A 26825-nucleotide genomic window follows, 5' to 3' on the forward strand; every position below is an offset into this window, starting at 1 on the left:
TGGGGTCTTCTTCCTTTGTTACAGGAGGAAAGTAGCAGAGAGTTTAGTTAATAGAAGGGGTGGGTAGGATGGCTGGATTTGAGGGTTGTGAGGTGTAGATGTCTTTTCTAATATTGTTAATTTTATTTTTGAAGTGATCAGCAATAATCTGAGCAGTGAGTTTAGTAGTGGGCAGAGGTGCTCAGGTGATCAAAGAGAGGGAAAGGGGAAGCTAGAAAAGTTAGAAACAGCACAGAGATTGGTGAAGACCATGTCAATTGAGTTGCCAATGAGACAGGCTAAAAGTAGTGGTAAGGGATAGAAGTTTAGAGACAACAGACATGTTAGGATTGTCAACGGGCATGTTGAAGTCCCCTAAGATGAGAGAAGGGACATTACAAGAGAGAAAGTGTGGAAACTAGGCTTCAAAGTGGTACAGAAATTGTGATGCTGGGCCAGGGGCCGATAGATAACAGCAACATGGAGAGCTACAGGGGAGAAAGGGCAGATAGCATGATCTTCAAAAGATGAGGCAGAAAGGAAGGGGGTGAAGGAATGCAGTGGAAGGTACTGTGTGGAGACAGAAGAATTCCTACTCTCCCTCCCTGTTGTCTCCTGGTCTGAAGTGCAGGACAGAGAGGCTACAGCAGGTGTGTTAGAGGAGGAGAGCCAAGTTTCAGTGAGGGCTAACAGGTTAAGTGAACGTGAAATGAATAGGACGTGAGTATATGTGAGCTTATTGCCAAAGAAAAAAGAGAGGGAGTCTCAACCTATGGAATCACTTACAAAACATTCAGGGTAGCGCTTTATGACCTGCAAGAACAAATGCTCTTTGTATGAAAAAATATACTTTAATTAATTAATATAATTGATTTGCAAATCCTTGCAGTTCAAAGGACAGACCAATGTATTGCCCTATATGAGTCCCAGTATGTGTAGGCAAGAAATCCTGAGTATAGATAACTCCAAAATAGTACTCATAAATATATTTCTATACCCGGTGCTCCAAATACAGATTTCATCGATCAATAGCAAACCTAGGTAGCCCCTTACGACACACAAACTTTAACAGTCCCAAAACAAAACAGTCCCAATACAAGGCTTGAACCACTCACCGGCTGCCGTGCTTTACCGGGCACCGGCCCGTCCACCATCCGCGGAACAAGCGTCTTCTCCGGCAGCCTGGGAGCGTCTGGATATTGAGCGAGCTTTACCGGGCACCAACCTGTCCACCATTTGCGGAGCAAACGCCTTCTCCAACAGCCTGGAAGTGTCTGAGACTTGGGCGTGTCTCAAGCCTCCTTGCGGATTGGTCCTCGTAGGAAGCCGAGCCTCTGATGCAATTCAACTGGTCCAGAGGGAACTTTCACAGCAGGATCCGCTATCCAATGGGGCTACCTGTCTCCGGTCTTGTATACAAGTGTGATAGTGATCTGCACCGGGTGTAGGGAATCTTTGCTTACGGGTAAAAAATTGCCTCAATCGGGTATCTCCTTGGTCTGTATTCCAGCGGGCAATGCAGCTAGGTGCTTAGCAGTGGCAAAAGAAAGTCCATAAAAGAAGGAAAAGAAAGTTCGCTAAGCACCTCAAACTTAAATAAAAGTAAACTTTATTGTGACAAAATAAAAACACATAGAGAGAGGGGATAAGGCACCCCTATTATTAAACAGACTGACATGTTTCGGCCCAGAGCGCCGTAATCATAGTCCTTAAAACCTTTAAAATCAAATAACTTATAAACCCAGTGCTCCAATGCTATTGGTGGGTCATTAATTGAATTTTAAAGACACAGGGGATGGAGCATGTACTGTGATACCTATACATTGATCAATTTACATGGCATATATATCTAAAATACTTGAAAGGAGCGCTAACTTTGATCCCAAATACAAGACACATATACAACTGGAATACTATATATACAGGGAGTGCAGAATTATTAGGCAAATTAGTATTTTGACCACATCATCCTCTTTATGCATGTTGTCTTACTCCAAGCTGTATAGGCTCGAAAGCCTACTACCAATTAAGCATATTAGGTGATGTGCATCTCTGTAATGAGAAGGGGTGTGGTCTAATGACATCAACACCCTATATCAGGTGTGCATAATTATTAGGCAACTTCCTTTCCTTTGGCAAAATGGGTCAAAAGAAGGACTTGACAGGCTCAGAAAAGTAAAAAATCGTGAGATATCTTGCAGAGTGATGCAGCGCTCTTAAAATTGCAAAGCTTCTGAAGCGTGATCATCGAACAATCAAGCGTTTCATTCAAAATAGTCAACAGGGTCGCAAGAAGCGTGTGGAAAAACCAAGGCGCAAAATAACTGCCCATGAACTGAGAAAAGTCAAGCGTGCAGCTGCCAAGATGCCACTTGCCACCAGTTTGGCCATATTTCAGAGCTACAACATCACTGGAGTGCCCAAAAGCACAAGGTGTGCAATACTCAGAGACATGGCCAAGGTAAGAAAGGCTGAAAGACGACCACCACTGAACAAGACACACAAGCTGAAACGTCAAGACTGGGCCAAGAAATATCTCAAGACTGATTTTTCTAAGGTTTTATGGACTGATGAAATGAGAGTGAGTCTTGATGGGCCAGATGGATGGGCCCGTGGCTGGATTGGTAAAGGGCAGAGAGCTCCAGTCCGACTCAGACGCCAGCAAGGTGGAGTACTGGTTTGGGCTGGTATCATCAAAGATGAGCTTGTGGGGCCTTTTCGGGTTGAGGATGGAGTCAAGCTCAACTCCCAGTCCTACTGCCAGTTTCTGGAAGACACCTTCTTCAAGCAGTGGTACAGGAAGAAGTCTGCATCCTTCAAGAAAAACATGATTTTCATGCAGGACAATGCTCCATCACACGCGTCCAAGTACTCCACAGCGTGGCTGGCAAGAAAGGGTATAAAAGAAGAAAATCTAATGACATGGCCTCCTTGTTCACCTGATCTGAACCCCATTGAGAACCTGTGGTCCATCATCAAATGTGAGATTTACAAGGAGGGAAAACAGTACACCTCTCTGAACAGTGTCTGGGAGGCTGTGGTTGCTGCTGCACGCAATGTTGATGGTGAACAGATCAAAACACTGACAGAATCCATGGATGGCAGGCTTTTGAGTGTCCTTGCAAAGAAAGGTGGCTATATTGGTCACTGATTTGTTTTTGTTTTGTTTTTAAATGTCAGAAATGTATATTTGTGAATGTTGAGATGTTATATTGGTTTCACTGGTAAAAATAAATAATTGAAATGGGTATATATTTGTTTTTTGTTAAGTTGCCTAATAATTATGCACAGTAATAGTCACCTGCACACACAGATATCCCCCTAAAATAGCTACAACTAAAAACAAACTAAAAACTACTTCCAAAACTATTCAGCTTTGATATTAATTAGTTTTTTGGGTTCATTGAGAACATGGTTGTTGTTCAATAATAAAATTAATCCTCAAAAATACAACTTGCCTAATAATTCTGCACTCCCTGTATACTATGGTCAATAACATGACATATATATCAGAAGTACTCAAAAGGAGCATTTACTTTAATCTCCACATACATTTAGATCACATGTTATAAACATCCTAATATGTATATGTATATCTGAAAATATATTTATTTTGAATAAAAGGACAATGGAGCATATAAAAATCACACATTAAGGAAACAAGAAACCCTTTCATTCATGGTATCCATATATAAATGTATATATATATGTAAAAGGGGGGCTACAGACCATAAGTGTGCGTATTATGATTAAGTTCCAAAGATTACAAATTTCCAAAAATCTCTTTAGATTTATTGTTTCAATTTAATTTTAGATTTTATGATTAATATATGAATTGAAACCTTTATACCATAGGTAACCAAAATCTAATTCCAGTGATTAATAAAATCATACTCAGAGTTTAGGCACAGAGGTCTTTTAGTCTGGAGCCTAAAAATCCAATACATTTCCTGTCTGGATAAGATCTTAAATCGGTCACCCCCTCTCTTCTGTGGTTGAACCTTTTCTACAATCATCCATCTCAAGGAGCGACAATCTTTATCGTGTCGCTGAACAAAATGGGAGACCAAAGGCGTACTACTCTTGCCCATCCGTATGGTAGACAGGTGTTCCCTGATCCTAGATCTAACATCCCTGGTGGTCAAACCTATGTACTGCAGTTCACAGGCTGAGCACCAGAGAAGGTAGATGCAATAAGATGATCTACAGTTTAAACAGGATGTAATGTCAAAGGTTTCACCGGTTACTACCGAAGAAAAAGTAGTCCCCACTTGGACATACTCACAGGCCTTGCACTGTGAGTAGCCACACCTGTAGGTACCTCTATGTCTGAGCCAGGAAGATGATGATGCCATTGCAGAGTCTGGTTTCCTAAGCATGGATGGCGACACTGAGTTCCCAATGGTCTTATTTCTCCTGTAGGAGAATCTGCAGGCATTCCTAGCAGTCACTGCAAGGGCATCATCCGCTACTAACAGACGAAAGTGGTTTCTGACTATGTCACAGATTTCACCATACTGAGCCGAATAGTCTGTGACAAAGGTCAATTTATTCCCTTGATTCTCTCTGGCGGGTAACTTATCCCTTAGAATTTACCTCATATCTAGCCTTTTTAATGATCTTTCTGTTATAGCCTCTCTGTAGTAGGCGTTGTTCCAATTCATCCGCATGTTTGTTATAGCTAAGGGGCAAAGTGCAATTGCGTTTCAGCCATACAAATTGTCTCTTAGCTACTGAATACGGCATTTGCTTTGGATGACAGCTCCTAGCATGTAGGAGACTGTTACCTGATATTGGTTTTCTGTAGACTTCTGAGGTGACTCTACCTGTTGGCCACCCCTTCAATTCCACATCTAAGTAATGCACTGTGTTCTTACTAAACTCAAGTGTAAAACGTAAGTTCACGTCATTTGTCCTCAAATAATCCACAAAGCATTCTGCCTGTTCCTTTTCGCCCCACCAGACAAACAGCAAGTCATCTATATAGCGTAGGTACAACATGATGGCAGGCCTGAAGGGGTTTCCATCTGCATAGATGCTGGATCGCTCCCACCAACCCATAAACAGGTTGGCGTAGGTTGGCGCAAACTTTGCACCCATAGCGGTCCCGCATCTCTGCAGATAGAACTGTAAAAACTGAGTCACCTCCAGTACAAAATTTCTGAAAGACTCACTGTGCGTAGTCCCACTCTCAGTTTTTACTGTCACACAATTATTTTCAGTTTGAGGGGGAGTTCTATCTGCAGAGATGCGGGACCGCTATGTGTGCAAAGTTTGCGCAAACCAATGCCAACCTGTTTATGGGTTGGTGGGAGCGGTCCAGCATCTATGCAGATGGAAACCCCTTCAGGCCTGCCATCATGGTTGTACCTACGCTATATAGATGACTTGCTGTTTGTCTGGCGGGGTGAAAAGGAACAGGCAGAATGCTTTGTGGATTATTTGAGGACAAATGACGTGAACTTACGTTTTACACTTGAGTTTAGTAAGAACACAGTGCATTACTTAGATTTGGAATTGAAGGGGTGGCCAACAGGTAGAGAGTCACCTCAGAAGTCTACAGAAAACCAATATCAGGTAACAGACTCCTACATGCTAGGAGCTGTCATCCAAAGCAAATGCCGTATTCAGTAGCTAAGGGACAATTTGTACGGCTGAAACGCAATTGCACTTTGCCCCTTAGTTATAACAAACATGCGGATGAATTGGAACAACGCCTACTACAGAGAGGCTATAACAGAAAGATCATTAAAAAGGCTAGATATGAGGTCAATTCCCTATCTAGGGAACAACTTCTAAGGGAGGGATAAGTTACCCACCAGAGAGAATCAAGGGAATAAATTGACCTTTGTCACAGACTATTCGGCTCAGTATGGTGAAATCTGTGACATAGTCAGAAACCACTTTCGTCTGTTAGTAGCGGATGATGCCCTTGCAGTGACTGCTAGGAATGGCTGCAGATTCTCATACAGGAGAAATAAGACCATTGGGAACTCAGTGTCGCCATCCATGCTTAGGAAACCAGACTCTGCAATGGCATCATCATCTTCCTGACTCAGACATAGAAGTACCTACAGGTGTGGCTACTCACAGTGCAAGACCTGTGAGTATGTCCAAGTGGGGACTACTTTTTCTTCGGTAGTAACCGATGAAACCTTTGACATTACATCCTGTTTAAACTGTAGATCATCTTATTGCATCTACCTTCTCTGGTGCTCAGCCTGTGAACTGCAGTACATAGGTTTGACCACCAGGGATGTTAGATCTAGGATCAGGGAACACCTGTCTACCATACGGGTGGGCAAGAGTAGTACGCCTTTGGTCTCCCATTTTGTTCAGCGACACGATAAAGATTGTCGCTCCTTGAGATGGATGATTGTAGAAAAGGTTCAACCACAGAAGAGAGGGGGTGACCGATTTAAGATCTTATCCAGACAGGAAATGTATTGGATTTTTAGGCTCCAGACTAAAAGACCTCTGTGCCTAAACTCTGAGTATGATTTTATTAATCACTGGAATTAGATTTTGGTTACCTATGGTATAAAGGTTTCAATTCATATATTAATCATAAAATCTAAAATTAAATTGAAACAATAAATCTAAAGAGATTTTTGGAAATTTGTAATCTTTGGAACTTAATCATAATACACACACTTATGGTCTGTAGCCCCCCTTTTACATATATATATATACATTTATATATGGATACCATGAATGAAAGGGTTTCTTGTTTCCTTAATGTGTGATTTTTATATGCTCCATTGTCCTTTTATTCAAAATAAATATATTTTCAGATATACATATACATATTAGGATGTTTATAACATGTGATCTAAATGTATGTGGAGATTAAAGTAAATGCTCCTTTTGAGTACTTCTGATATATATGTCATGTTATTGACCATAGTATATATATATAGTATTCCAGTTGTATATGTGTCTTGTATTTGGGATCAAAGTTAGCGCTCCTTTCAAGTATTTTAGATATATATGACATGCAAATTGATCAATGTATAGGTATCACAGTACATGCTCCATCCCCTGTGTCTTTAAAATTCAATTAATGACCCACCAATAGCATTGGAGCACTGGGTTTATAAGTTATTTGATTTTAAAGGTTTTAAGGACTATGATTACGGTGCTCTGGGCCGAAACATGTCAGTCTGTTTAATAATAGGGGTGCCTTATCCCCTCTCTCTATGTGTTTTAATTTTGTCACAATAAAGTTTACTTTTATTTAAGTTTGAGGTGCTTAGCGAACTTTCTTTTCCTTCTTATTGCCAAAGGGCACAAGAGAATTGCGGTATACTAGCGGAAGTGCAGTTAATGAGGTTGAGAGGGTTATGTGGGCAAGGTTTGTGAAGTGTCATTCGGGGTGGTGAGCAGAGGGAGGCAGAGGGTGTACCTGGGTTAGGTGAGACATCCTCAGCTGCAAGGATAAGAAATATGGTAAGAGAAAGGAGATGGGAGTGTGTCTTATGTGAGTGTTTAAGCTTAAAATCAGTAAAGCATGGCTGGTGGAGGGATGTGAGATAGGAATAGAGTTCATGTGCATTGTAGAGGGGGGAGGTAGAAGATAAGGAGAGATATGAATGGTCTTAGTGCTGTTTGTGAAAGGAAGAGCTGTGACTTTAAGAAGAAGTATAGTATGGTTGCAGAGAAATTTAGAGAGATTAGAAAGAATTTGTTTCTATGTTGTCCATTCCTTTGTCTAACTCCTTGTTATAACGCCCTACACTTAGGAACTACACATGCTGCAATGGCTTTGCTAATTACTATAGATGATTAATTTGCAATTAGCTACCATCTCTATTATGACAAGAGGTTGAATGTAATGGTTAGAAACCCCATATAGGGCTAGATTGCAAGTGGAGCGCAATCAATAGCACAGAATGTGCTATCTTTTGTGAAACATTTTATTACAAGTGCATGGTTACAAATTTTAACCAAAGAATTCTAACAATTTTAGGGCACCTTATACTGGTATAGTGCAGGGAGCACTATTAGCCGGCTCATTTTGCTTGTATTGTAGTTGGTGAGTTGTGTTGCGTTTGAATAATCCAAAATATAGCTGTTAAATTTAGTACTTTTTAAGACCTGATGTATACCATGATTATTAAATGTATAGTAAATATTCTCCTTAGTACAATGTTGCCCAAATGATATCTGATAGGAAAACAGTGTGCCCGCATATGTAAGGGTTTTTACTCCAGCCGAGATATCCAACGTGCAGATATTAGCGCTACCTAGGCTATCACTAGAGCAATTAAAAATAACGTTGGACTTGTAATATTTGCAAATTAGAAGCAATATGGATTGTACTCAAGCAAGGCAATGCACTATAGTGCTAACATTTTTGAGATCCATTTGTAACCTAGGACATAGGGTGCAAAATGTATATTTATACATATTCTCTAGATCTCTATCTAGTAAAAGAACCAACCACCTATCCATTATGTTCACATATTGCAGAAAAATACACTAATTAACCTATCCATTTTGTTCACATAAGGGCATAAAACACACTAATGAATTTGTTAAAACTTAAAGGGTTAGAAATATTTTCAAAATAGTACCAAAATAAATACATTACTATAATTATAGATATATATATATACAATAAAATCAAATTACTTTTTTGGTGGAACAAAGCTTTTAAATATTTGTAATTTATCTTTAAAATCCACAGGGAGCAGTAACGACCGCCCATAAAATAGGCAGAGTTTATGCAAAATGTAGTAATCATCCTCATCCAATAGGCAAGTGTTTCTGCCCATTTCATTTAAATATTAATAGGACGTTCTTTATTGAAACTTCGCATGCGCACTGATTGTGTAAGGGAAACGCCTGCGCAATACTATCAAAAATCCTCAGAGGCCATATTTAAAACTATGCTCCATGGCATGCGCAGACCAAATGAGAATGTCAGTGTCCACATACTACAGGTGCTTATACGTTACTTATTAAACAGCATGCCACAGAGACTGCAGGGAGCTATGATACAGCAGTCTGGGAATCATGGAGTGGCAACAGAGCATAAGCGACAATGAACTGCTAGATACAGATCAGCAGCCTGGCCCCGAGCTTATGGACTTGGACAAGGGAGCCACCCTAGCATAAGTGCTGGAAACAGGGCAGAGAGCCGTTGGCTTCTGCCCAGCCCCTGCAGAAGCTCTGGTAAACCAGGGAGAGGAGGTAGTTGTCCTCCCTCCCCTTACATAGAACCCCTTGCAGGGAGAAACGGATGTTGATAACTCTCCCCAGCGGCAGAACCTCTTCCCAGGAGAGGAGATAGTCGGTCTCTCTACCCAGCTGCAGAGCCAGGTACAAGGAGAGGAGACAACCAGTCTCTCTCCCCAGTGGCAGAGCCATCCCCAGGGAAAGGAGGTAGTCATCCTCCCTCCCCTTACACAGAACCCCTTGCAGGGAGAGACGGATGTCGATAACTCTCCCCAGCAGCAGAACCCCTCCCCAGGAGAGGAGACAGTTGGTCTCTCTTCCCAGTGGCAGAGCCATCTCCTGGGAGCGGAGGTAGTCGTCCTCCCTCCCCTTACGCAGAAACCCCTTCCTGGGAGAGGAGACAGCCGGTCTCTCTCCCCAGCAGCAGAGCCAGGAGAGGAGACAGTCTGTCTCGCTCCCCAGCAGTAGAGCCATCCCCTGGGAGAGACGGATGTCGATAACTCTCCCAGGCAGCAGAACCCCTTCCCGGGAGAGGAGACAGTTGGTCTCTCTCCCAAGTAGTAGAGCCATCCCCTGGGAGTGGAGGTAGTCGTCCTCCCTCCCCTTACGCAGAAACCCCTTCCTGGAAGAGGAGACAGTCGGTCTCTCTCCCCAGCAGCAGAGCCAGGAGAGGAGACAGTCGGTCTCTCTCCCCAGCAGTAGAGCCATCCCCTGGGAGAGAGGGATGTCGATAACTCTCCCCAGCAGCAGAACCCCTTCCTGGGAGAGGAGACAGTTGGTCTCTCTCCCTAGCGGCAGAGCCAGGAGCAGGGAGAGGAGACAGTCAGTGACTCTCCCCAGCGGCAGAGCCATACCCTAGGAGTGGAGGTAGTTGTCCTCCCTCCCCTTATGCAGAACCCCTTCCTGAGAGAGGAGAAAGTCAGTCTCTCTCCCCAGTGGCAGAGCCAGGAGCCGGGAGAGGAGACAGTCAGTCTCTCTCTCCCCAGCAGCAGATACAGGATCAGGGAGAGGAGACAGTAGGTCTCTCTCCCTAGTGGCAGAGCTATCCCCTGGGAGCGGAGGAAGTCATCCTCCCTCCCCTTACACAGAACACCTGGCAGGGAGAGATGGATTCTGATAACTCTCCCCAGCGGCAGAACCCCTTCCCGGGGGAGGAGACAGTCGGTCTCCCTCCCCAGCGGCAGAGCAGTTTCCCATGGAGCGGAAGTAGCCAACCTCCCTCCCCAGTGGTAGATCTCCTTCTCAGGAGAAGAGACAGTCTCTCCCCTCAGTAGCTTGGCAGGGTCTCTACCCTTTTCTCATCCCAGAGTATTTCTCACAGGGGGCAGGCCAGGGGTGTACCCACTCATGCAGTTGGTGCCACACGTTTGGGCACCCGAGTTTTGCCTGCCCCACCAAGGAGCAACTTCCACCCTCCAGTCTGGGGTGGGAATACAGCCGGGAAACCGGCACTGGATTTGTTTGTGAGTGGGTCAGCCGGTACTCAACCAAGTGTCACAGAGGGAGGCAGTGTGGCCATGAAACCTAAAGACACTAGAACTTGTGGGAGTGCAACTGTTTGGGAGCCGGCCTTGGAAACTTGTTTGGGACTTTGCATTGTGTGCCTAGGCGCAGGGAATAAACACCAGCAGGAACCCCCCAGGATGCCTCAAGCCCAGGTGAAATGGGATAACTTTCCCCAGCAACCGAGAATTGGAGTGCCACCGTCGGACAGCCCCAGGCCGACCCACTAAGGGTCTAGCTGGGTCTGCCAAACTGGAGGGGGGGGAGATATCATGATACCAGACCCCCAAGGCTAACCCCCACCCCCTTACTACCTCACCCCTATTGTTTTGGGGATTGGTAGCCCCTAGGGAGGACAAAAGCTGGGGAAATTATTAGAGGGGAGCTTCTTTGAGAACTGGGGGTTTTGGACACCCCCTACTCCCAAAACTTCAACAGATTGTAACTCCGGTCCTCAGTAACCAATCATGCCGCTTTTTGGACTGTGGCATCTGGGGGACAGAGCGCTTTAAAATGACACCCCCTAAACCGCCACCCCTGTGTACTGAGATTCTGTAGGACTGTGGCTGCTATGGAGGTGTCAGTTTGTCTGGAGGGGTGGGAATGGCGGGAAAATTGTCTTATCAAGATCTGCTTTGTGTATAAAAGGAGTGTATGTTTTACAATAAAATCAGTTCCTGTTTCACCTGAATGCTAGTATGTCTAGTTATTTGGGTGGACTTGTGCTAAAATCACTTTCCTGGGCTACATAGCAGCCTGTTCCAGGCAGAGGAAGGACCCTCTGGCAGAGCTACCTAGTCTGGGTAGCCGGAGTCTGCCTTAGGGTGGAACCCTGAATACTGGTGCTGTCGGGCATCAGGGGTGGCTACAGGCTGTGGTCACTTGTCAGCTACATAGCTGCAGCAGGCAGGGAGGAAGCAGGACCCATTTGGTGGAGCTACCCAGTCGGGGTAGCCGGGGTATCCGTCACAGTCACTATATGAATTTTCTGCCTTATCATAAGAAAAAAACATGCTCGTATTTTTAGGGTTTAAAAAAATGATTGTTAGTCTAGGCAGGGAACTTCCTTTTACTTTGATCTAATCAACTAGCTCATTAGCCTAGGGGTACTTATTATACTTACCTCGATCAAAATAACAGATGATTCCCCATGTTTGAGTTCTGTAAATCTTCAGCGCACTGGTGCACCACTCCCACAAACGTTGATGTCACTAACATAAGTCCGCCCTGCTTCCTGTGCTAGCATTAGTGACGTTATGACTGAGGGGCCAAGATCCACATGCGTTACTATTAAAATAATTATATGCGCATGCGGGCCGCCATGATGTTTCTACCTAAAAATGGGTTTGGCGCAATAAATACTTTTGATGAGCAATATCTAGAAAACGAATGAAAACATTTAACAGGTATCTATTTGAAATATTTCATATGCATAATGAAGTTTAAAAAAATATTTAAAATGCTTTTGGGTTTACTATCCCTTTAAGATAAAAGACCTCACCAGTAGATAATAAGCAAATATAATATAAAAGAGAATATACTACATTACATTGTAATCCTCAGTACTCCTACAAAGGAGATGAGGCTATACAACTATATAATTAAACATGCTTTATATTTCGTATCATCAGCATTGCTATATGCAGATGAGACATCCTTAAACGAACACATCATATTCTATTATAACTCCAATGAAGTACCCAGTTCTATTCAATTTAGCAATCTTCATATAATCCTCCCACTGAGTTCTGATAAATACAAGGACCCAACTTGACTTGATACATATTAGCATATAGTACTAGTGCCACAAGATGCTCTAAACCCTAGCAACATATCCAATCACTTGATAGTAATTGTATCTCAATGATGAACTTATTGTGTTTCCATTTGTAACAGCTGGCAACCTAGTCCCCTCCCCATCTCCAGGGAGGAACATGATCAATGAGGATGGTCCACAATTTAGAAACATTATGCATAGCCTGTGCAAAATGATGAGCAACCAGCTGGACTGAAGGGTCTTCCTTTTAACAAGCAAGACCCAGCAAGGATGTACTTTTCTGTAAGTAATAGAGGATATATGTAAAATAAACCAAACAAGAAGGAAATGATAACTGATGATTTAACTAAAACATTTAGGCCTAGAATACAAGTGGAGCGCTAATTTATCATGTGCTTGCAAACAGGCAAATTCGCTCATTTGTGGGCGCGAAATAACCAGCCATTACAAGTGGCTGGTTATTGCTACCGCAAGCTTGGTCAAACCTCTGGTTCATTTTTTAAAATGTGCCCCAATTGCCCCAAAATACAGTGTCTAGTGCTTTTTGTTAAAATAAAAATATAATTGTATGAAAATGGTAGGAGCTTTATTGCTAATTATTTCAAAAACTTTAACTTTCTAATCTAAAAAAAAAGCATTTTATATTACAGGAACATGAAGTTTACATGAGCATATTTTCAAGTGTGTTTATTTACCATCACTTTAAAGGGACACTGAAACCAAAAAAATTTCTTTTGTGATTCAGATAGAGCATTCAATTTTAAGCAACTTTCTAATGTACTCCTATTATAAAAATGTTTTTGTTCTCTTGCTATCTTTATTTGAAAAAAGAAGGCATCTAAGCTTTTTGTTTGGTTCAGTACTCTGGACAGCACTTTTTATTGGTGGATGCATTTATCCACCAATCAGCAAGAACAACCCAGGTTGTTCGCCAAAAATGGACCGGCAGCTAAACTTAAATTCTTGCATTTTAAATAAAGATACCAAGAGAATGAAGAAAATTTGATAACAGGAGTAAATTAGAAAGTTGCTTAAAATTTCATGCTCTATCTGAATCACGGAAAAAAAAATTGGATTCAGTGTCCCTTTAAGCATATTTCAGATGTACTCCTGCTCTGCAACACACCTACTAGACACTCTACCACTTTTATACACACCCTCAGGCACTCTCACACCCTTATCCATCAGGCGCTGTCCCATAACTTCCCAGTTATTCTCTTACCCTTACATAATTACTTGATGGCACTCTTCCCACTATTAATGTTCCACCTTTAGACTGCTGCTTCATAATTCGCCAGAAACACGGGGCATCAAGCTCCATATGGAACTTGATAAATAGTCCCCATAATCTTAAAAATAAAAATAATTATTTTTTTTTAAAAAAAATCATAAAACTAAGCCCCAAATAGGTACTCACTGTTCCTGGAGTCCGATGGAGAAGGTCTTCTTCCAGACGGCTCCATCATCTTCTATCTTCATCCTGTGCGAAGGTTGCGCGCAGCGGTCTTCCCCGTTGTGTGGATCCGGAGTGGCGGTACTTAGCGGTGATTCTCAGTGGCGGTCTTTAGCGGCGGCAATCTTCAGCGGCGTGGAGACTCCTCTTCATCCGATCTCCAGCGTACACTAAATATTTAATGGAAGGTATCGCAATCAATTTGGGGTACCTTGCATTCCTATTGGCTGAAATTTTGAAATCAGCCAATAGGATTAGAGCTACTGAAATCCTATAGGCTGTTCAAATTAGCCAATAAGATTTTAGTAGCACTCATCCTATTGACTGATTGCAACATTTCAGCCAATAGGAATGCAAGGTACTCTAATAAATATGGGGTACTTTGCATTCAATCTTCAGTGTGCGACGGACGATCGCATGAAGAGGAGCCTCAATGCCGATGAGGACTGTCGACGCTGAAGACCACCGCTGAGGATCCATGCATCGGGGAAGTTAGCTCTACACCTCCGCTCTGCGCCGCCTTTGCTCCGGATAAAGATAGAAGATGATGGAGCCGCCTGGAAGAAGACCTTGTCCGCGGGAATGGTGAGTACCTATTTGGGGCTTAGTTTTAGGATTTTTAAAAAAAAAAAAATTATTTTTAAGATTAGGAATGTAATGGGCTGTAAAAGAGCTGAATGCCCTTTTAAGGGCAATGCCCATACAAATGCCCCTTTAGGGGCAACGGTTAGTTTAGGTTTTTTTAGTGTTAGGTTTTTTATTTTGGGGGGTTTGGTGGGTGGGGTTTTTTTACTGTTAGGGGGGACTTAGTATTTTTTAAACGTAAAAGAGCTGTTTAACTTAGGGCAATGCCCTACAAAAGGCCCTTTAAGGGCTATTGGTAATTTAGTTGAGAATAGGGGGTGTTTTTATTTTGGAGGGGCTTTTTTATTTTCATAGGGTTTAGGTTTAATTTCTTTTATTTTTGATAATTTTGTTTATTTTTTTCTGTAATGTTAGACTTTTTTATTTTTTGTTATGTTAGATAAAAATTTTGTAATTTAATGTTAGGATTTTTTATTTTAAGTGCAATTTAGTAGTAATTGGGGTTAATTTAGGGGGTATTAGGTTAGGGGGCTTAGTAATTAAATGAGTTATTTGCGTTGTGGGGGCTTGGCGGTTTAAGATTTAATAGGTTAATTTGGATTATTGTAATGTGGGGGTTATTCGGTTTAGGGGTTAATTAGGTTTATTGAGTTTCTGTTGTGAAAGTTTAGCAATTTAAGGGTTAGTCTGTTTTTGTAAATACCAAATACGGGCAGTTATGTTTATTTTATTTTTAACACATTGTGTGGGTGGTTAGTTTTTTTTTAATACTTTGTGCGGGCAGGTAGTTTTATTTATTTTATATATTTTATATTTTTCTGTTATTTCATGCGGGCAGTTATGTGTTTTTTTTATAAGGCTTTGTTTGCCTACGCTGCATTCAGGTGGATTCTTTTAGCTGTACGCACAGCCAACATTCTTTTTTTGTGTGCCTCGCACAACCAACATTCCCTTGAGGATGCGTGCGCAACTAGCGACACAGACGGAAGATCTATAAACGTGATTATAGTATAGATGTGTGTGTGTGTATATATATATGTATATATATATATATATATTTATATACATACATATGTGTGTGTATGTTTATATGTGTGCACATATGTATTTATGTGTTTTACTGTATATTTGCAATCCTTATTTCACATTGCAATGTTCTACTTTTACAGGATAATGTCCTTTTTATTCTTAAATACTTATTTCTATATATGTGTGTATATATCTATACCTGCATATCTATTCCTATAGATATGTATTTCACATGAGTGTATCATATATATATCATAATAAAAAGTACATTATTTATTTATTTGAGCATAGGAATATAAAATATGCGTTTCTGCATCACGTTTCTCAATTTAGATATTAACGCAATCGGGTTACCACACATGAGAACTTAGTATTTGTAAGGAGTGCTATTGAAATACTACATATAAAATATTTTTTAAAAAAATGAATATAAATTATTATAAACTAATAAAAATACTGTAAAATATTCTAAATAAGCCATAGTGGTCTATTTAACAAGGGCTGAATGGCCCCTGTTCCCCTTGTTTCCGTGCAAGCCCTGATGAACATCTACTTAAAAAGACATTATTTTTTTTATTTTTTTACACCCTGCCCCAAAAATATTATGTCTATTATGCCTTAAACCTGGGGTGGGGTGGGGGGGCAGCAGAATTTTGAGTGCCTAGGGCAGCACAAAACCTAAATACGCCCCTGAGTCAGTGTAACAACATCTGCAAGCTTACGATATCTATCAAAGATGGTTTGTGAATTTTCCTGTTGCAACAGAAGAGGGGCACTGGAGATACTGGACAGTTGGTTAAGACAACATTTACACAGGCAGACCAAGACAATGACAGCAGTCTCCATAAGGATAATCACAAGCAACCAATGCAAGATTACCCATTAGCAGCTAAAATAAAATATAAAGCCATAAGATTTTGCAAAGCAACAATTCTGTTTTGGATTTGTTCCTGGTTTAACCTTTCAGTGCTATCAGTAGAATGATTCAGAACCCAATCTAGCAATTTTGAAAGGTCATTATGTTTTTGAGCTAGTCTCATAAGCCCGTAAAAATCAGAAAAAAAACCACCTGCCTTTCATCATCTATTAAAAGTACATCAACTGATGCTTTAGATGGGGTTAACCTTCACTTTCTGACAGCTAGATTTAGAGTTTTGTCGGTAACGACCCGCGTAGCTAACGCATGCATTTTTTTTCCCCGCACCTTTTAAATATTGCTGGTATTTAGAGTTCACAAAATGGCTGCGTTTTCAGTGCGTTAGGCTCCAAAAAAGGAGAGTAGAGCATAATTTACCGCCACTGCAATTCTCGATACCAGCGGTGCTTCAAAAATGTGCTCGTGCATGATTCCCCCATAGGAAACAATGGGGCTGTTTGAGCTGAAAAAAAACCTAACACCTGCAAAAAAGCAGCGTTCAGCTCCTAACGCAGCCCCATTGTTTCCTATGGGGAAACACTTCCTAAGTCTGCACCTTACACCCTAACATGAACCCCGAGTCTAAACACCCCTAACCTTACACTTATTAACCCCTAATCTGCCGCCCCCGCTATCGCTGACCCCTGCATATTATTATTAACCCCTAATCTCCGCTCTGTACACCGCCGCAACCTACATTATCCCTATGTACCCCTAATCTGCTGCCCCTAACACCGCCGACCCCTATATTATATTTATTAACCCCTAATCTGCCGCCCCCAACGTCGCCTCCACCTACCTACAATAATTAACCCCTAATCTGCCGACTGGACCTCACCGCTACTCTAATAAATGTATTAACCCCTAAAGCTACGTCTAACACTAACACCCCCCTAAGTTAAATATAATTTAAATCTAACGAAATAAATTAACTCTTATTAAATAAATTATTCCTATTTAAAGCTAAATACTTACCTGTAAAATAAATCCTAATATAGCTACAATATAAATTATAATTATATTGTAGCTATTTTAGGATTAATATTTATTTTACAGGCAACTTTGTAATTATTTTAACCAGGTACAATAGCTATTAAATAGTTAATAACTATTTAATAGTTACCTAGTTAAAATAATTACAAAATTACCTGTAAAATAAATCCTAACCTAAGTTACAATTAAACCTAACACTACACTATCAATAAATAAATTAAATAAACTACCTACAATTATCTACAATTAAACCTAACACTACACTATCAATAAATAAATTAAATAAACTACCTACAATTATCTACAATTAAACCTAACACTACACTATCAATAAATAAATTAAATAAACTACCTACAATTATCTACAATTAAACCTAACACTACACTATCAATAAATTAATTAAATACAATAACTAGAAATAAATACAATGAAATAAACTAACTAAAGTACAAAAAATAAAAAGAACTAAGTTACAAAAATTAAAAAAATATTTACAAACATTAAAAAAATATTACAACAATTTTAAGCTAATTACACCTTCTCTAAGCCCCCTAATAAAATAACAAAGACCCCCAAAATAAAAAAATGCCCTACCCTATTCTAAAATTAAAATAGAAAAACTCTTTTACCTTACCAGCCCTGAAAAAGGCCCTTTGCGGGGCATGCCCCAAAGAATTCAGCTCTTTTGCCTGTAAAAAAAAACATACAATACCCCCCCCAACATTACAACCCACCACCCAAATACCCCTAATCTAACCCAAACCCCCCTTAAATAAACCTAACACTAAGCCCCTGAAGATCTCCCTACCTTGTCTTTACCACGCAGGGTTCACCGATCGATCCAGAAGAGCCTCTGATGTCTTGATCCAAGCCCAAGCGGGGGGCTGAAGATGTCCATGATCCAGCTGAAGTCTTCATCCAAGCGGGAGGTGAAGAGGTCCATGATCCGACTGAAGTCTTCTATCAAGAGGCATCTTCAATCTTCTTTCTTCCGGATCCATGTAGTTCATCCCGCCGACGTGGAACATCCATCTTCACGACGACTTCCCGACGAATGACGGTTCCTTTAAGGGACGTCATCCAAGATGGCGTCCCTCGAATTCCGATTGGCTGATAGGATTCTATCAGCCAATCGGAATTAAGGTAGGAAAATTCTGATTGGCTGATGGAATCAGCCAATCAGATTCAAGTTCAATCCGATTGGCTGATCCAATCAGCCAATCAGATTGAGCTTGCATTCTATTGGCTGTTCCGATCAGCCAATAGAATGCAAGCTCAATCTAATTGGCTGATCGGATTTGATTTGTTATTTTATTAGGGGGCTTAGAGTAGGTGTAATTAGTTTAAAATTGTTGTAATATTTTTCTAATGTTTGTAAATATTTTTTTATTTTTTGTAACTTAGTTCTTTTTTATTTTTTGTACTTTAGTTAGTTTATTTCATTGTATTTATTTGTAGGTATTGTATTTAATTAATTTATTGATAGTGTAGTGTTAGGTTTAATTGTAGATAATTTGAGGTATTTCATTTAATTAATTTATTGATAGTGTAGTGTTAGGTTTAATTGTAACTTAGGTTAGGATTTATTTTACAGGTAATTTTGTAATTATTTTAACTAGGTAGCTATTAAATAGTTATTAACTATTTAATAGCTATTGTACCTGGTTAAAATAAATACAAAGTTGCCTGTAAAATAAATATTAATCCTAAAATAGCTACAATATAATTATAATTTATATTGTAGCTATATTAGGGTTTATTTTACAGGTAAGTATTTAGCTTTAAATAGGAATAATTTATTTAATAAGAGTTAATTTATTTCGTTAGATTTAAATTATATTTAACTTAGGGGGGTGTTAGGGTTAGGGTTAGAATTAGCTTTAGAGGTTAAAAAATTTATTAGAGTAGCGGTGAGGTCCGGTCGGCAGATTAGGGGTTAATGCTTGAAGTTAGGTGGCGGCGATGTTAGGGAGGGAAGATTAGGGGTTAATACTATTTATTATAGGGTTATTGAGGCAGGAGTGAGGCGGATTAGGGGTTAATACATTTATTATAGTAGCGGTGAGGTCCAGTCGGCAGATTAGGGGTTAATAAATGTAGGTAGGTGGAGGTGACGTTGGGGGCAGCAGATTAGGGGTTAATAAATATTATGTAGGTTTCGGCGGTATTAGGGGCAGCAGATTAGGGGTACATAGGGATAACGTAGGTGGCGGCGGTGTGCGGTCGGCAGATTAGGGGTTAAAAAATTTTAATAGAGTGGCGGCGATGTGGGGGGCCTCGGTTTAGGGGTACATAGGTAGTTTATGGGTGTTAGTGTACTTTAGAGCACAGTAGTTAAGAGCTTTATGAACCGGCGTTAGCCCAGAAAGCTCTTAACTCCTGACTTTTTTCTGCGGCTGGAGTTTTGTCGTTAGATTTCTAACGCTCACTTCAGCCAAGACTCTAAATACCGGCATTAGAAAGATCCCATTGAAAAGATAGGATACGCAATTGACGTAAGGGGATCTGCGGTATGGAAAAGTCGCGGCTGCAAAGTGAGCGTTAGAGCCTTTCCTGACTAACTCTAAATACCAGCGGTAGCCCAAAACCAGCGTTAGGAGCCTCTAATGCTGGTTTTGACGGCTAACGCCAAACTCTAAATCTAGCCGTATGTCTCCCATTTAACCTAGTTTGTCCATCCATCTGATTGCAGTTCTTACATTTCCTAAATAACAGTTCCCATACCACCTTTATTATAAGTTATCTGCTTGTTCTGCAAGAGTATTGATACTTATCCATAGTTTAAACAGACTAGGGAGTATTTACTTGTATGATTTTGCCCTTAGTACCAGCAATGTGAGCTTGAACAATTCCATTGAGGATTTATTGTACTGTTCAGGCCACAACTTCTGTTTTTTTATGCTCACATATAGCTCACATATACTTTTACATAGTAATCTATAGAGTCTCCAGTTCCTCTTACATGTGCTGGTCTCCCACCCTTTATTATTACAGAATAATTAGCCTTGGCAAGAGTTTTGGGGTCTACATATAAATTGTTAAATCTGGACATGTTATAATACTTGTCTAGGGCTTTTCCTTGGCTATTAACATTACTATTAATATGTTTACTTATTCATTTATTTCTGTATTGTACTAAAATACAATTTTGGATTAGTGAGTGCTACACCCATCCAGGAAAATCCATTCATTCTATGGGGGATGTACCCACAAATCCAACAGATTTCAGGGCATGTCTCAATACTTTAGCAGCTAATATTTCTTCTCATATAACTTGATTAGTTTCCCAGGTTTGTTCTGTATTGGACAAATATATGATTATGTCCCTAACCATAGCAAATTAGTACACGATACAAATAAAAAATAAAAACAAAAACGATACATGATAAAAATCAATCCATTTTAAATGTGATAAAACAAAATGAATCCAAAACTGCATCAAGGAGCAGGGTAGCTATAATGTCTCTGTGTTTTACTGATCAGTGATTATTGGCTGCATACAGTATGTTGGGTTAAATTGATCTTTTGATTCTTCTACTAATTTGCACTGTAAAACATGCATCCAAGAGTTAATTTCAGCAATATTTACTGTAGTGTTTGTTACCAAGAAAATTTGCTATGGTGTTTTCCACTGTGGCTCCAAATATTATTTCTTTACAAATGATTTTTACTTATATCTGTATCCAGCTTCTCTCTGTTGACTGTACAGCATTACCTATATAGAAAACACTTTAAAATAGTCATTAGTTTTCTGAAATACAGCTCCATGATCTCATCCAATCAGATTACACTAAATCAAGCAATCAGATTACACCCACCCCCCTTTCTTGTTCACGAGACACATCTTGTGTCATGAGAACAAAATATGGTAACTCGTTAAAGTGAAGTTCAGTAAAACTGTCTGTCATAGTTTGGTGTCCTTTGTGTTTTACATGGGTCTTATTCTTCTATAGGTCATATAAATAAATAACCCTTCTCTGAAAAACTGTTCAAGACAACTATATACAAAACAGAATCAAAACAATACATAGTTTTGCTATACATAAACATTTCACAAACCCAATTTACTCACCCAGGATTAGCATCAAATACAACACTCATTATAAATACTTAACAATAAATACACTAGAACCTAAAGTAAATAAACTACCATCAGCATCTTGTACTTGAAAAGATTATTTGTGACCTGATGAAAAAAGAATAATTGTAAGTAATTATAATGCAGATAGTCCACCAATCAATAAATCAATAAGATATATGTACACTTTGAGTAAGCAAGCAATAAGATAGTTCACAGGTCCAAGATAATTGCAAAACATAATTTATGCTTACCTGATAAATTCCTTTCTTCTGTTGTGCGATCAGTCCACGGGTCATCATTACTTCTGGGATATAACTCCTCCCCAACAGGAAATGCAAGAGGATTCACCCAGCAGAGCTGATATAGCTCCTCCCCTCTACGTCAGTCCCAGTCATTCGACCAAGAATCAACGAGAAAGGAGTAACCAAGGGTGAAGTGGTGACTGGAGAATAATTTAAAAGATATTTACCTGCCTTAAAAAACAGGGCGGGCCGTGGACTGATCGCACAACAGAAGAAAGGAATTTATCAGGTAAGCATAAATTATGTTTTCTTCTGTTATGTGCGATCAGTCCACGGGTCATCATTACTTCTGGGATACCAATACCAAAGCAAAAGTACACGGATGACGGGAGGGATAGGCAGGCTCATTATACAGAAGGAACCACTGCCTGAAGAACCTTTCTCCCAAAAATAGCCTCCGAAGAAGCAAAAGTGTCAAATTTGTAAAATTTGGAAAAAGTATGAAGCGAAGACCAAGTTGCAGCCTTGCAAATCTGTTCAACAGAGGCCTCATTCTTAAAGGCCCAAGTGGAAGCCACAGCTCTAGTGGAGTGAGCTGTAATTCTTTCAGGAGGCTGCTGTCCAGCAGTCTCATAGGCTAAACGTATTATGCTACGAAGCCAGAAAGAGAGAGAGGTAGCAGAAGCTTTTTGACCTCTCCTCTGTCCAGAATAAACGACAAACAGGGAAGAAGTTTGGCGAAAATTTTTAGTTGCCTGCAAGTAGAACTTGAGGGCACGAACTACATCCAGATTGTGTAGAAGACGTTCCTTCTTTGAAGAAGGATTTGGACACAAGGATGGAACAACAATCTCTTGATTGATATTCCTGTTAGTAACTACCTTAGGTAAGAACCCAGGTTTAGTACGCAGAACTACCTTATCTGAGTGAAAAATCAGATAAGGAGAATCACAATGTAATGCTGATAACTCAGAGACTCTTCGAGCCGAGGAAATAGCCATTAAACACAGAACTTTCCAAGATAACAATTTTATATCAATGGAATGAAGGGGTTCAAATGGAACACCTTGTAAAACGTTAAGAACTAAGTTTAAACTCCATGGCGGAGCAACGGCTTTAAACACAGGCTTGATCCTAGCTAAAGCTTGACAAAAGGCCTGGACGTCTGGATTTTCTGACAGACGCCTGTGTAACAAGATGGACAGAGCTGAAATCTGTCCCTTTAATGAACTAGCCGATAAACCCTTTTCTAAACCTTCTTGTAGAAAAGACAATATCCTAGGGATCCTAACCTTACTCCAGGAGTAACGTTTGGATTCGCACCAGTATAGGTATTTGCGCCATATTTTATGGTAAATCTTTCTGGTAACAGGCTTCCTAGCCTGGATCAGGGTATCAATAACCGACTCAGAAAAACTTTTAGCAAAGGTTTGTTCCCATTAGTAAATAACTAAATTTGACATAAAAAATTATAGAGTAACGTTTTTATTCACAGTCAATAAAAAATCTCACAGCTCTGCTGAGAGAATGTACCTCCCTTCAAAGAAGTTTGAAGACCCCTGAGATCTGTCAGTGAACCGGATCATGCAGGAAATATAATAGTAGCTGACTGGAATTTTTTTGATGCGTAGCAAAAGAGCGCCAAAAACGGCCCCTCCCTCTCACACACAGCAGTGAGGAGAAACGAAACTGTCACAATTTAAAGCAGACAACTGCCAAGTGGAAAATAATGCCCAAACATTTATTTACTCAGTACCTCAGCAATGTAAACGATTCTACATTCCAGCAAAAACGTTTAACATGACAATATTTATTAAAAGGATTAGTGACCTTTAACAGAGTAGTTCCGGTGAAAAACCATTCCCAGAATACTGAAGTGTATACATACATGTCATTATAACGGTATAGCAGGATTTTTTCATCAATTCCATTCAGAAAATAAAAACTGCTACATACCTCAATGCAGATTCATCTGCCCGCTGTCCCCTGATCTGAAGCCTTTACCTCCCTCAGATGGCCGAGAACAGCAATATGATCTTAACTACTCCGGTTAAAATCATAGTAAAAAACTCTGGTAGATTCTTCTTCAAACTCTGCCAGAGAAGTAATAACACGCTCCGGTGCTATTGTAAAATAACAAACTTTTGATTGAAGTCATAAAAACTAAGTATAATCACCATAGTCCTCTCACACATCCTATCTAGTCGTTGGGTGCAAGAGAATGACTGGGACTGACGTAGAGGGGAGGAGCTATATCAGCTCTGCTGGGTGAATCCTCTTGCATTTCCTGTTGGGGAGGAGTTATATCCCAGAAGTAATGATGACCCGTGGACTGATCGCACATAACAGAAGAAAAGGACATTAGTGTTACATTGCAGTTCAGTAATAAAATTTCCTGCTGCTGTTGCTAGCTGATGTGACTATCAAACAGTAGTTCTTCTCAATGTTTCCCACTTCCCACTCTTTGTATTAAATTTTAAAACCAAAAAGAATTACACTGTTTCAAGTCAAATTATTACATTAATAATTTGTCAATTCAGGACAATGTCATGAGCGCTTCCGTTCATCGCCGTGTCGCCGCGGCTCCCGGAACTCCTCTGTGTCTCTGACGTCATGTTGCTTAGCAACATGACGCTTTCTCTCACACCCCTCTGATGACGGTTACGCTCCTGCCCTTTAAATCTCGGCGGGAGATCTGAATCTGGGCCCGTTTGTTTGTTTCCCTGGATTGTGAGTACCATATCAGTTTTGTTCTTCTGTGTACCGACTTCTGCCTGCCTGACCAAGCCTCTTGCCTAATCCCTACTTGCTGATATTTGGACATTGACTTCTGCCTGCCTGACCTTGCCTGTAGCTATTACCCTTTTGCTGATACTTGGATGCCGACTTCTGCTTGCCTGACCCTGTCTTTTGCCTATACCTTTTGCTGATATTTGGATGCCGACTTCTGCCTGCCTGACCTTGCTTTGGCCTTTACCTTTAAACCTATTCTTTGTTAAACAAGACCTGCTTAAAAGGGACATTTACTTTTACAAGCTGCAAAAGAGAACTTTGCCTTTCTGTTTGTTATATACCTGCTTAAAAGGGACATTTACTTTTACAAGCTGCAAAAGAGAATTTTGCCTTTCTGTTTGTTATACACCTGCTTAAAAGGGACATTTACTTTTACAAGCTGCAAAAGAGAACTTTGCCTTTCTGTTTGTTATAAACCTGCTTAAAGGGACATTATACTTTTACAAGCTGCAAAAGAGAACTTTTCCTTTGTTTTACAAGCCTGCTAAAGAGGACCTTTTTCAGAAGCTTCAAGTAAGAGCATTTCCTTTTTGTTCTTTGTACTACTTAAAGGGACGTTTTAACCTTTGTGGCTTTCCTGCATTCTGGAACAATATTCATTTTTGTTATCTTCTAATCTGCTTCCTGAGTGGGTCACGTCCTGGATATTTCTCAGTGTGCTAGCGTGTGCTTTCAATTCACGCTAGCAGTTGGGTTACATCCCGGATTGATTCCAGAGCGGCTGACATTACAAACGGGCATAAAAATGGACCCCACTGAATTATCTATGGCCGTGGCTCACCAGGGACAGCTCTTGGGTTCTCATGCCACTCACTTGCAGTCTCTGGACACTAAACTTGATCAAATTACTGCTCTATTACAAAATTTGGTTGCTACCGCACCTCCCAATCCTATTCCCAATCCAAATCCGATTGAGGCATTACCTCCTCCGATTCCTAACAATCAGTCTCAGGTACAACTAAGTCCCAGGATTCCTCTTCCGGATAAATATGATGGGAATCCTGAAGAATGTAGAGGCTTTTTGAATCAATGCCGTCTTCATTTCCGAAATAGCCCTACTCTCTTTGCTACTGCCTCTTCTAGAATCACGTTTTTTATTTCCTTAATGAAAGGAAAAGCCTTGGCTTGGGTGTCACCTTTGCTAGAAAAGAATGATCCTATACTGTTGGATGTTGATACATTTCTATCTACATTCTCAAACGTATTCGATAAACCTGGAAGGTCATCCGCTGCTGAAGCAACTCTCCTGGATTTACGTCAAGGAAATCAACCAGTCTCTCAATATGCAATTGAGTTCCGCACCCTTGCCTCTGAAACCACTTGGAATCAGGGAGCACTCAGAGCCGCTTTCCGTAAAGGACTTTCTGAGCGTCTCAAGGATGAATTGGTGTATCGTGAACTTCCAGAGTCCTTAGAAGCTTTAATAAATCTCTGTATCAGTCTCGACGCCAGGTTTCGTGAACGCCAACAAGAAAAGGATAGAACACAGAGGACTTCCACTCGAACTCCTTTTCGTTTAGCTCCTCGTTTTTCTAATCCAGTCACTCCAGCCTCTCCTACTACTGATCAGGCTGAACCCATGGAAGTAGGAAGTATAAAATTAACTGAGACTGAACGCTTAAGAAGACGGACTCTTGGCTTATGTCTGTACTGTGGCCTTAAAGGACATTTATTAAGGGATTGTCCTACTAGGCCAGTAAAAGCCAGGGCTTAACTCTAGTCCAGGGAACTGAGTTAAGCCAAAATAGTGGTCATTCCCTATACAAGAAACTCTTTGTTCCAGTAACTCTTCTAATTGGACATAAGAAGATCTATACCCAAGCTCTAATTGATTCTGGTGCTGGAGGTGTGTTCATTGACTCTACATTTGTTTCTACTCATTCTATACCCTTACTAAAGAAGGAGTATTCCATTTCAGTCTCTACGGTCAGTGGAGATCCTTTGGGTTCTGGATACATTCAGTTTTCTACTCAACCCTTAATCCTCACCGTAGGAATACTTCATTCTGAGACAATTTGTTTCGATGTCATTCCCACTCCGCAATTTCCCATTATCTTGGGATTACCCTGGCTCCAGATTCACAATCCCATTTTTTCTTGGACTTTCGGTGAACTCACTTCCTGGGGCTCTACATGCCAGACTAAATGTCTTCAAAAGATTACTAAGTTACCACTCACTATTGCTCTCACAGTTGAAACTCCGGAATCCTTACCTATGCATTACCATGACTTTGTGGATGTCTTCTCCAAAAAAGAAGCGGAACGTCTTCCTCCTCATCGCCCTTTTGATTGTC

Source organism: Bombina bombina, chromosome 1, assembly GCF_027579735.1.
Source record: "Bombina bombina isolate aBomBom1 chromosome 1, aBomBom1.pri, whole genome shotgun sequence".
Taxonomy (NCBI): domain Eukaryota; kingdom Metazoa; phylum Chordata; class Amphibia; order Anura; family Bombinatoridae; genus Bombina; species Bombina bombina.